Source organism: Rhinolophus sinicus, chromosome 4 (genome assembly GCF_057876585.1).
Source record: "Rhinolophus sinicus isolate RSI-liver-muscle chromosome 4, RSI-T2T, whole genome shotgun sequence".
Lineage (NCBI taxonomy): Eukaryota > Metazoa > Chordata > Mammalia > Chiroptera > Rhinolophidae > Rhinolophus > Rhinolophus sinicus.
Window position 1 is genome coordinate 46,967,057 of NC_142504.1, and position 13,050 is coordinate 46,980,106.

Sequence of the window (13,050 nt, forward strand, 5' to 3'; positions counted from 1 at the left end):
TTTGTTATAATTCTTTACATTTCAAAAAGCAGTTGGGAAACTCACTATCAAGCCTTGGAATGGTAGAATCTCAGGTTCAGAGGGACGCCATGTCAGTGAGTGTCTTGGCAGAAAACAGAACTCCAAACAAAGGGTTTAACTGAAGATAGGTGATTTATAGGGACCTGAGCAAGGTAAAGGGCTCCAACAAAGGTGAGGAAGCACCCAGGAATAACAGTGGGGCCGTTACTGCCCTGGGCCTGAGGAATGAGGGCAGAAGAGCGCTGGGAGACTGGAGCACGGAGGGAGCTGTAGTCTTACCCACAGGAAGACACGACCACTGCTGGGACTTAACTGTGGAAGCAGGAAGGAACTCAATCCCCCCTCCTGCCACTCCTCACCCCCCACTGCTGCTGTTGGATAAACCCCAGGAGAAGCCAGGGGTGGGGAGCCGGGGTAATGCGCTCAGCTCCTACCTCGGGACACAGACCAGGTGGAGAGGGCCAGAGAGTGGATGGGGGGCCCTCAAGGCCCACAGGTCTGCTGGTTCTCAGACCTGTGCAGGTGGCAACGCGCGTGGAGATCAGCTCACTCCTTGCATGATTCCTTCAGTCCACCCAACTTTGACTGCATACCTACCAAATGCTAGGCCCTGCTAAAAGCAGGTAAGTTCAGAGATGCATAACATTATCTTCCGCTCAGAGGAACCGAAACCTAAGCCAGGACAGACTGGTGGGAGATAATTTCAATGTAACACGGCGTGTACACACTGACGTGTATGTGCAGCCATCTCCTGCATCATTGTAGTAGCAAGACATTAGAAATAAACTAATTATCCATCAATTGGGGATTGGTTAAATAAATAATCGGACATCAATCCAGTGGAATCCTATGTAATCATATATTTAAAATGAAGATCTTTATGTCATGCTATGGAATGATCGCTGAGATATATTGTTTAAAAAAGCAGAAGCTGAATGTTGTATACAATATGCTACCATCTGTATAAAAGAGAAAGGAAGGGAGAAAGAAAGGAAAGGAAGAAAGAAAAAGGAAGAAAGAACAATATAGAATATATGCACACATACATTTGCTTGTATATACTGGTCAACGTCTCAAAGGAGTTGTAAGAAAGTGGTAATACTGGTTGTCTCTGTGGAAGAGAAATGGGTGGCCAGGGGACAGGGTTAAAAGGAGGCACTTTATTTACTTTATTGAACCTTTTGAATTTTGAACTATGTAAATATATTACCAGTTGGAAAAATAAACTACTAAAAATGAAAATTTAAAAGTCAATATAATATGGTCAATGCACAGGGTGTATGGGGCACGGAGGAGAGAGCCTGGCCTGGCCTGCGGCTCAGCCTAGGCTTCCTAGACAATGTGCTGCCTCAACTGAACCTTGAAGGAAGCACAGAGCTTGGCAGGAAGGGCTCTGAGGCCGTGGAGATGGTCTAAGCAAGGCACAGAGGCCTGGGGTGGGGGTATGGGTGGTGGTGTACCTCAGAGCATGAGAAGCTATGCGTGACTGGAACCAAAAAAATGAAGTGGAAAGTGATGGGAGATGGGACCAGAGAGCTGGCAAGGCCAGGGGTGGGGGCCTTGTGGACTCTGCTATAAAGCTCAGGAATATGATGAAGAATCACTGTAAACTCTGGGGTTAAGGATGGGTTTGAGGAAGATGAGACTGAAGATAGAGAGGCTATTATTCTTGAAACAGATACATTTAATTCCATCAGGTGAACTTGTGAAAACTGGGCCAGCAGAAAATCCAACTGTTTGTTACAAACTGACAACAAGCAAAAGACAGTTTCTTAAGAACATTTGTTACTATTTTAATATTAAACTCTACTATTTGCTTGCTACTGGTTCATGCATTTTGACACGTTTCAGGAGAGTTCCTGGAAAAAACTGGAAATGGAGAATATTTCTATCAATTAGTTTAATATTGGGATTGGGAAAGATGCTTATAATGATTTCAGGGGTAGAACACCTTGTTAACATAACACTGCTTTTCCGAGGGGCACAGGGTGAGAACCACAGATCTCATCCAACCCGCAGCTCCTGTGCCACCAAACTGGAGAGACTCAGAAGTTCCTGGAGGAGGGACTATCTGAGCCCAGAGCCAGCCTCCCACCCTTCCCTCAGTCCATGTGGCAGTGAAGTGATCACTGGATTTACAGTTACAACTTCAGCTTCTGGTCTCAGATTTCTCCCTCCTTAATTGTATGTGCTTGGACAAGCTCTTCGTTGATCAGAGCCCCAGTTTCCATATCTATAAAATGGGGATACTTATACCTGCCTTATGTATCTCACTGATATAAAGGTATATTACAAAAGAAACTGAGATAAGGTATGTGAACGTGCTTTAAGAATAATAAAGCATTTAATAAATTTGTCATTATTAAAAAATATCCACTCTGTCTCTGTCTCAGACACAAAACATACTGTCGAGTTCATGAGCCCTGACTTATTAGGTATTCAATGAACAACCAAAAACAACAAAACGCAACATTATCTCCAATTAATTTCCCTTTTAGTTATTGTGAGGTCAGTGTTCAACACATGATGGTCAGTGAAATACCACGGACTGACTAATGGTGGTTCATAAAACTAACATGATTTTAAGGTTGGTAGCTAGGTTTGACATTAACTCAGGCAAAGAAATTTAAATATTAAAACTTTGACTTATATTTAGTCCAAGGTAATTTAAGTAAATAAATTAGTAGTTTGAGAGCAAAAGAAAACATAGTGGGAGGAAAGAAACACGGATTTTCCAGTCAGAAAGCCCTAGATTAGGTTCATCGACTTTCACTTATTTTGTGCCTTGGGCAAGTGACCGAATGCCCCAGAATCTGTTTTCTCATCTTTCTAAGGTGAATAAAGAAATACTACCACTTTGCCATACTACTTTCTTCTTTTCCTCCTTCCCCTCATTCTTCTCATGCGACCAGAATGTAAGTTAATGAAGCGTGGTTTTCGGGGTGTTTTCCCTTAAAAACTCATAAAGGAGCCCCACCCGACTTCCAAGTCATAGTCCAAGAGAAAATGTTAGCATTATGTCCACTGCCAGCTCTTCTCACTTGAAGAAAGACACAAAATCGACACATTCATTCATGTCTCCTCCAAGGTACTGGGCAAGGTGCTACTGTTAGGGTCACAGAGGTAGATAAAAGAGGCATGGTCCCCACCCTCACAGAGTTCATGACTAATATGGAAGCAGATACAAATGCAATTCCTACTTTTGAAAAGTGCAATGAAGGAAAAGAGGGTATATGTGAGACAATAATGAGGAATGTCATTTCTATTGGGGGCATCTCAGGGCAGGTTCTCTAGAAGCAGAGCCTGAAGGGGGGATGTTTGTGCAAGTGACTGAGGGCGTACTCACAGGAGAAACCTGTAAGGGAGTGAGGGCAGCAGGAGAGAGCAGGGGCAGAACCTGGGCAAAGATGAGATTTCAGGAGAACTCCAGCCTCAGCTTGATCCCACCGGGAGCTATGGGGCGTTAACTGCAGGACCAAGTGGGTCTCTCTCAGAGGCCAAGGGAGCTGAACTATTTTTACGCCATATCAGTTGATCACTGGTTAAGGTCACCCTGTGGGGCAGAATAACCTCCCAGGTATCTTTCAGCCAAAGGCAAGGCTCTGGGGAAAGGTGCAGGTGTGAGCAGTTAGCAGCAGCTACACCAGCAGTGGCTAAATGATGGCTGCGTGATGTGGGTGCACGTGATGGTGGACAGGGCATCACAGAATCTGCTACAGAGCATCTGGGAGGCTTCTCTCAAGAAGTGACATAACCCTCCGCCCAATATTCTAATATCACTTTGGACTGGTCAAGAATGAGTTAGAAGAGGGAAAGGGAAGGCGCCGGGAAAGTACATAGGAGGCTGGTTTGTAGGTGTCTGGGATAGAAGTGATGGTGGTTTAGCCTAGGGTGGAATGAAATTGAAAGAAAAAGATGGACTCAGGATATATTTTGGAGGCAGAATAGAATTTGGTAATGACCATGTGTGGTGAGAAGAGTTTTATATAACAGTGGGAGACCGAGGTAAGAATTTATATTTATCCTATTTCCCCTCTTTTTGTCTATTATGTGCAAAATACAGGCTTAATGTCTATCCCTGTTGGTTGGTAGGGCATACTAAAAGAGACTGACAATAAGGCACGGTTGAAAAAAAAAAAAAAAACAGCCACTCTGCAACAGTCAGCCAAACTTTTAGAGATTAAAGTGTGCATTAATTTTCTATTGCTGCATAACAACACAAGCTTAATGGCTTACGACAACGTGCATATATTACCATATCTCACAGTTGCCGTGTGTGAGGAGTATGAGTAGGGTTTACCTGAGCTCTCTACTCCAGGGTCTCACCAGGCTGCAATCAATGTGTCAGTCAGGGGCAGGGACTCATATGAGGCTGGGGGTCCTTTTCCAAGTACACATGGTGGGAAGGATTCATTTCCTTGTGGCTACAGAACTCTTGATAGCTTGCTTTTTCAAGGCCAGCAAGAGAATCTCTTTTACCTCTAGATCCTTTTAAAGGGCTCACCTGATTACATGAATGATGACGCAAGTAAAGAGTTAACAAGAGCAGGCTTGTGAGATGCCAGGATGGGACAGGCAAAGAGTTGACAGGAGCAAGCTTGTAAGCTGATAGGACCGAGCTTAAAAATTAACCACTTGCCTCTGAATCGCCTGGCTAGCACTGCACCTGCAAGCTGACAAGCACCTTACATCCATAATAGATGGGAACACAACAGTTCCCAATCGCAGCAGCAACCCCCTGCAAGCTGACATACACAATAGATAGGAACAAGACAGTTCCCAGGAGAAGACAATTGTAACGACAGCACCTTCAAGCTGACGAGCATCCTACATCCTGCTTAGAAAAATAGAAAACTCGAGCTAAACAGAAACCCAGCGCAGCTGTCTTCATCGGACTACCCCGGCTAAACTCCTTTTGCCAGTGTCTCTCTCTTAAGCGCTCTGTCTCAGCAGCTCTTTCTGTCAGACTGCCCTGGCAAAACTTTTGCCAGTTACAAACAGAACTGTCCCTCTCCCTGACTTTCAATAAACTTCTCTTGCTCTTGTAAAGTCTCGTGAATGCTTTTACATTCTGGGAACGACCAGGGGTTAATTCTACACTAATACAACGAAATCCACCGAGGATTATTTGATTAACTTAAACTCAACTGATTAGGTACTTTAATTCTATCTGAAATATCCCTTCATATAATGTAACCTAATCACGGGAATGTGATTCCATGGGGAGAGGATTGTACAAGGGCATGGGTCATCTTAGAATTTTGCTTACCATAAAATGAAATTAAGAAGAGATTAATAATAGAAGAAAGTTTTCTGCCAGCTGACGGGGTTTAGTAGGAATTTAAAAAAACACCGTTATCATTAAATTTCTATTTCAGGATTACAGAGCTCTACCCAATGAAATTGGCAAGAGGTAGGAAGGGAGAGGTGCATACAGGAGACCCAGGTAGATAGACACATGTTCAAACTGACGTGACTAGCTTCTCTACATGGAAATCTAAGTTAGTTAATTGGTAAATCATATCCCTACAGTTTTTGAATCTCCTGTTCTGTTCTCTGATACCAGATAACTCAGCAAATATTCAAAATAGGTTCAATCCACTTCTGTGAGAACCTTACACCCATGTCATCTTGGGACCCAGGTGATTTCATTCTCTTGCAAATTTGTTTTGAGGTCATTATTGACACTCTCCTCACATTAAATTAGAACCTAAATGCTGTCTTCTTCATCCCCTCTCTACTTTCCCCAGCACCTTGGACTCTCTCTTGAAGATTTATCAAGTTTGAGTCTATCCTAAGGCCCCACTGGAGACACTGAGAGCAGAACACGTGTCCAGAAGGCGCTGTCGGTCTCCACTACAGGAAAGACGAGCCTCCAGGAAGGTCTGTGGCATGAGCAGAAGCCATGGGTAGAACTTGCAGCACATGTGAATCCGGTGTGAATCAAGGGGCATCACACGACTGAACAATGGGGAAGAACAAAATGAGGAGGCAAGTCACGATTTAAGGACCCCAGAAAGATTACTGGCTGCAGAAAGATCCTCCCAATTTGTGGTGACCTAGACCAGGAGGAAATGAGGGTGAGGAAGACAGAAAATCAGGTTTTGCTAGCGTCATAAATGCTGGGCTTAGATTCCTGTGAAGGAGAAATGGTGACCTGCATGGGGGTAAGTAGGTATTCAGATTTTTCAGAAATTACTTTTCTTCTGTTGTACTTGATTATAATTGATTTATAGCTAATAAGCACAACCCAGAAGTTTGAAGGATGTGAAGTTGTTTGTATAAAGTGCTCTACATTTTCTTCTACCTTTGTCCTTAGGGACAAATCAGCTAACCTATGAGTATAAGCATTACGCACACAGGCGCACACACACACACACACGCACAGACACACTCACTCAAACTGAGAAACACTTAGAACATAGAAAAATGCATGAGAAGGACTTTGACAATAGACACGTGGGGCCATGAGCCGCATTCCCGGGGAATGACTGTGGCCTCAGTTCCCTTGGTGATTATACATTCACCTCAGGGCCTCTTCCCCACCCAGAATAACCTCCACGAAGAGGCAAGAGACAAAAAGAAATAAAGCTGAAGCACTTCAATGAGTCCAGACTGGACACAAAGGCTGCCAGCACCACAGCCAGACACAGGGAGCTACTTAAACTGTCACATTATACATCTCATAGCTCACTAATCGCTCCCTCATCACCAGGGGACCATTGTTGAAAGGCTGAATCAGGAAAGCTTTATGAAACATGCACAGATTTTTTGCTTCAATTCATTTGCTGTTCCCTTTATGACCTTATGAGTGATGGTCAGATTAGCAATTCTGAATTTCTCTTCCTATTTCAATTTGTATAAGAATCCCTGTGACTGGTGTGTGTGTGTGTGTGTGTGTGTGTGTGTGTGTGTGTGTGTGTGTGAATGTGTATGTTGTGTGTGTGTGTTTGTGTGAATGTGTAATTATGATACGTGATGGTCAATAGGTAGAAAGTAGGGCTCTTTCCACATCCTTCCTTTCTCACAATAAAACTTTTTTGGAATTGTAACCTCATTTTTTCTTCTAATTCAAGTTTTTATTTTGAGATAATTGTAGATTCACCTGCAGTTGTAAGAAATAATACAGAGAGAGATCTCATGTACCCTTCATCTTTTTTGTCCCAATGGTAACATCTTGCATAACTATAATACAATATCACAACAAGGAAATTGACGTAATTTACTGACCTTAATATTTCACCAGTTTTCCATGGATCAATTTGTGTGTGTTTAATTCTAGAAAACTTTATCACATGTGTAGATTCGTGTAACCATCGCCATATTCAAAATAGGAATAATTCCATCACCTCAAGGATATATCATGCTACCCTCTTACAACCTCTCACCCCACTCTTGTCTCTGACCCTTCCCCTCTCCATGTCAACCTCTCGCAATCATTGATCTCTTCTCCATCTCTATAATTTTGTCATTTCATGAGTACTATATAAATGGAATCATACCGTATAACCTTTTAAGATGGGCATAATTCTCTTGAGGCCCATCCGTGTTGTTGCCTTTACCAAGAAGAGTTCACTCCTTCTTAGTGCTGAGTAATATTCCATAGTATGGATGTACTACTGTTTAACCATTTGCCTTTTGATGGATATTTGGGTTATTTCTGGTTTTGGGCTATCATGAATAAAGTTGCTATTAATATTCATGTAGGTGTTTTCATCTCTCTGGGATAAATGCCCAAGAGTACAATTGCTGCATATTTAATTTTACTATTTAAAAAACCGTGCCAAACAATTTTGCACAGTGACTGGACCACTCTGGGATTTTACATTCCCACCCGTAACGTGTGAGACGTCTCGTTCCTCTTCATCCTTGCCAACATTGGCGCTATTGCTACTTTTCACTTGAGCCCTTCTGCTACAAGTGTAGTGATACCTCGTGATTTCAATTTGCATTTCTCTCATGGTGTTGAACATCTTTTCATGTGCTTTTCATCTGTATTTCTTCAGTGAAATGTCTGTTCATGTCTTTTGCCCATTTTCTAATTGGATTGTTTGTTTTTTACTGTTTTGAGAGTTTTTTATATATTCTAGACACAAGTTGTTTTTTACGTGTGTGGCTTGCGAATATTTTCTCCCAGTCTGTAGCTTGTCTTTTTTAAAAATTATATTTATCGTGGTGACATTCGTTAATAAGATTATATAAGTTTCGAGTGTATAATTCTGTAATATGTCATCTGCATATTGCATTGTGTGCTCACGATCCAAAGTCTAGTCTCCTTCCATCACCATATATTTGACCCCTTCACCTTATTTAACCTCTCCCCACCCGCCTGGTAGCATGTCTTTGACAGAGCAAAAGTTTTTAATTTTGATAAAGTCTAGTTTATCAGTTTTTCTTTTATGGATTATGCTTTTAGTGTCAAGTCTAAAAATTCTTTATGTGACCCTACAATCAATGATTTTATCCTGTATGTATTCTAAAAGTTGTAGTGTTATGTGTAAGTCTACATGATTCATTTTGAATTAATTTCTGTATAAGGTATGAGGTTTAGATTGAAGTTCTTTTTTTTTTTTTTTCTTTTTGGAAGGAGGAGGCCTGGAAACATGCAATTTCTCTAGCACCATTGGCAGAAAGGCTATCCTTTGATCACTGAATTACTTTTGCTTCTTTACTAAAGATTAGTTAGGCAGATGGATGTTTCCGGTTGGGTCTGTTTCTGGTTTGAGATAATCACAAAAGATGCAGGTAAAAATGACAAATCTTCAAGAAATTAGATGCTAATAAACATGTAAGACAGATAAAGTAATTCAGCACAAAGATAACCGCTGTTCCTGAATAAAAAGCCCACTGAGGAATGACTAAAGATATATTCAAAAAGAATTTTCCTAAAATGAAGGAAGATGTGAATCTGCAGATTCAAAAAACATATTGTGTTTCCTGAAATTTTGATTAAAAAATCACTCAACACAAAAATTACTTAACACAGATATATTCTAGTTAAGCTATTAAACTTCAAGAATAAAATATTTTTTTAGGTAATCAAACAGATAAACTAAGTCATATTTAAGGGTGTTAAAAAATATGGTTAGCCTCAGATCTCTCCAAAGCAATATTCAATAAAAAAATGGAGCTGTGTTTATAAAATTCTGAGAAAATGAAAATGTGACTTGAGAATATTAGGCCCAGATAAAATAGTATTCAAGTATAAAGGTAAAATCAGACATTGTCAAACACAAAAAAATTAAAAGAATATAACATCCATGATGCAGCTTTCAAAACAATAAAAATAACAATAACTGTTTGACAATGAAATTAAGTCAATTGAAAGACTAACCAATATAAAGAAGTCAGTAATAGAAAAGCCACATAAAAGGACTGGTGATAAACACTGACCCATTTAAATAGTATGATCATTACCAAACAATTATGGGAACGATGGTTACAAAACAGAATATGAATGGGATAAATTTGAGTAAAATAATAATAATAATAATAATAATATAACAAAAATCAGGAGATGAAAGAATGAGGTCAGAGGAAATGTAAGATTTCAAATGCATTTATATTTCAAAGCTGGGAGTCAAGAGATACTGTTTTAAATTGAAACATGTATTTTAAAATCTTTAGAGAGGATTTTTAAAAAATACATACTTCAATTTAAACAATAGCTCTTGCTCTCTAAAGAAGTATCTTTGGAGAAATAATATCTCTTGTGCTGAGAAAATATCTGAAGTTCAACAATTCCTTTAGTTTCACTTTAGTTTCTTTTTTCTTCTGTTAAAATAAAATTAAATACAGACTGATAATAATACTATCAAATCAGTTTTAATCCTAATACAATTTAGTAAATATTAAATGTATGGCTGATTTGTATTAATACTGATTAACATAAATTTAAAACTTTGTATCAGTCTAGTTCCTGGCATATTCAAATAGGGTAATTTGCAGAAGCTTTAACGAAGGGACTATTTACAAATGTAGGAGCAGGATTTAGAGAAAACAACAAGGGGATTATAGAATTCCAGAACTAGCGATAAGCAGAGACCTGTATCCACTTGGTCTCAAAAGTAAAAGAAAGGAAAGGCCACTAGAACACAGAGAGGGTAGCTGAAGAAGAGTATAAAGAGGGCTGGGTCCTTGATAGATGCATTAATGCCCAGGGAGGAACCTGACAGGTAAATGCACCTACCTCACTTCTCCAGTCTTCTGTGTCCTGTGGTGACTTTCATTGGCTAAACCCAACCAGAAACCTAACAAGTCAATCATTCAATGCAGGTCAGACCCTAAAGCACAGAACAGAGTGGAAAAGGATGAGAAGTGGGGACAAAAGGAAGATATCCAGATACTTTTCAATCAACATAGCATCTATTGTATTATCCCATTCTTTTAAAGAGTATTGACTGAGTATTCAATCTATATAGGCCATCCATCCATCCAGTCTACCTTGCTAGTCATATACATGGATAGAAAGATATCTGGAACGTTACCCTAATGTTAATGGTGATCATTTTTGGATGGTGGGATTTGGGGCATTTTTAAAAAATTGAGACATAATTTATATACCATAGAATTTATCTTTTAAAAATATAGTAGTCAATGGTTTTTAGTATATTCCTAAGGTTATATAACCACCACCACTCTTTAACTCCAGAAAATTCTCATTACCCCTAAAAAAAAACACCCCATATTCATTGACAGCCATTCCCCATTTCTCCCTGCTCCCAGAGTCTAGCAACCACAAATCTACTTTCTGTCTCTTATGGATTTCCTATTCTGGACATTTCATATAAATGGAATTGGCTTCTCTCATGGCATAATGTTTTCAAAATTCATCCATATTTTCACATGTATCAATACTTCATTCCTTTTTGTTGCTGAATAATATTCCAATGTACAGATAGGCAACATTTTGTCTGTCCATTCATCAGTTAATGGACATTTGGGTTGTTTTCACCTTTAGGCTATTATGAATAATGCTATTATAAACATTTGTGTATACTCTTTTGTGTGGACGTATGTTTTCATTTCTCAGGTCTATACCTAGGAGTGGAATTGCTGAGTCAGATGTTAACTCTATGTTTAACTTTTTGAGGAAATGCACAGTTGTTTTCCACAGCAGTTGTGCCATTTACATTTTCACCAGCAATGTTGAGGGCTGTAATTTCTCCACATTTGCTCCCGCCAACACTTGTTACTGTCTGTCTTTTTCATTATAGCCAACTTAGTGTGTGTGAAATAGTACCTTAGAATAGTTTTGATTTACATTTTCCTGTTGGCTAACGATATCAAGCATCTTTTCATGTGTTTATTGGCCACTTGTATATCTTTTTTGTAGAACTATCTATTCAAATCCCTTGTCCAATAATTAGTAAAAGTTTTATTGAGATATAATTCACATGCTATATAATTCACCCACTTAAAGTATACCATTCAATGGCTTTCAATCTATTCATAGAGTTATGCCACCATTACCACTAATTTTAGAACATTTTAATCACCTCGAAAAAGAAACCCTATACATATTAGCTATCAGCCTCCAACCTTCTCACTTCCCCCAACACTAGACAACCACTAATCTACTTTATTTCTCTATAGATTCACCTATTCTAAACATTTCATGTAAATGGAATCATAGAATATGTGGTCTTTCATATATCATTGAATATACTGACTTCTTTCACTTAACATAATGTTTTCAAGTTTCATCCATGTTGTAGCATGTATCAGTCCTTCATTTTATTGCTGAATAACATTCTGTTGTATGGATATACAAAATTTTACTTATCCATTCATCAGTTGATGAACATGTGGGTTGTTTCCAACTTTTGGCTATTATGAATAATTAGTATACAAGTAGACATATGTTTTTATTTCTCTTGGGTATATATCTTGGAGTGGAATTACCGGATAAATGGTAACTCTATGTTTAACTTTTTGGGGACCCACCAGACTGTTTTCCAAAGTGGCTGTACAATTTTACACTCCTCCCCTAGCAGTGCATAAGGGTTCCATGTCTCCACATCCTTCCCAGCACTTGTTATTGTCTATCTTTTTAAATTTAGCCATCCTAGTGGAGGTGAAATATCTGATTAGGATTTTGATTTTGACTTTGACTTGAAGATGAAATCCAGGTTTCTGGTTTGGATGTCTGGGTGAACAGAGGTACCACTGGCTGTTTTTCTTTGGATATACAGTAAGAGACTTAGGGGCAAGACAGCAAATTGCATTTTGGACAAGTTGATATTGAGGTACCAATGGGATATTTAAGGATAGTTGTCCAATAATTGAATGGTTAAGTGGGCATGGAGCTCAAGAGAAAGGGCTGGTTGGGTAGAACAGGGAGCTGCTCAGGTGGAAATGGAAACTCTCAGGGAGAGTGTACAGTAGAAGAGGCCCAGGTCAGAACCCTGGGGACACCAACTTTTAGGATAATCGAGTGTGGTGCTTAGGAGCACAGGCTTTGGAGCCAGACACCCTGTTATCAGCATCGTAACCTAAGGCAAGTCATTTTACCTCAGTTTCTACATCTGTAAGATGAGCATAAGAATAGCACAATTAGAACAGTGCTTGCTATTTTTAGTTTTATTAAGAGAGCTGTGAATAAAGCGCTGCCCAAGAAGGTGAAGAAGGTACCTTAAGAAGGAGAAGCTCTAAGATACATTGAGAATAGAAAATCTCAAAGAGATCTACCATTCAAATTCGGCCAATAGGACGGTAAAATAAGGTTTGTAAGGGCCTGTAAGGGCCGGCCCGGTGGCTCAGGCAGTTGGAGCTCCGTGCTCCTAACTCCGAAGGCTGCTGGTTCAATTCCCACATGGGCCAGTGGGCTCTCAACCACGAGGTTGCCGGTTCGACTCCAGCAAGGGATGGTGGGCTGTGCCCCCTGCAACTGGCAACTGGACCTGGAACTGAGCTGCGCCCTCCACAACTAAGATTGAAAGGACAACAACTTGACTTGGAAAAAAAAAGTCCTGGAAGTACACACTGTTCCCCAATAAAGTCCTGTTCCCCTTCCCCCCAATAAAAAAA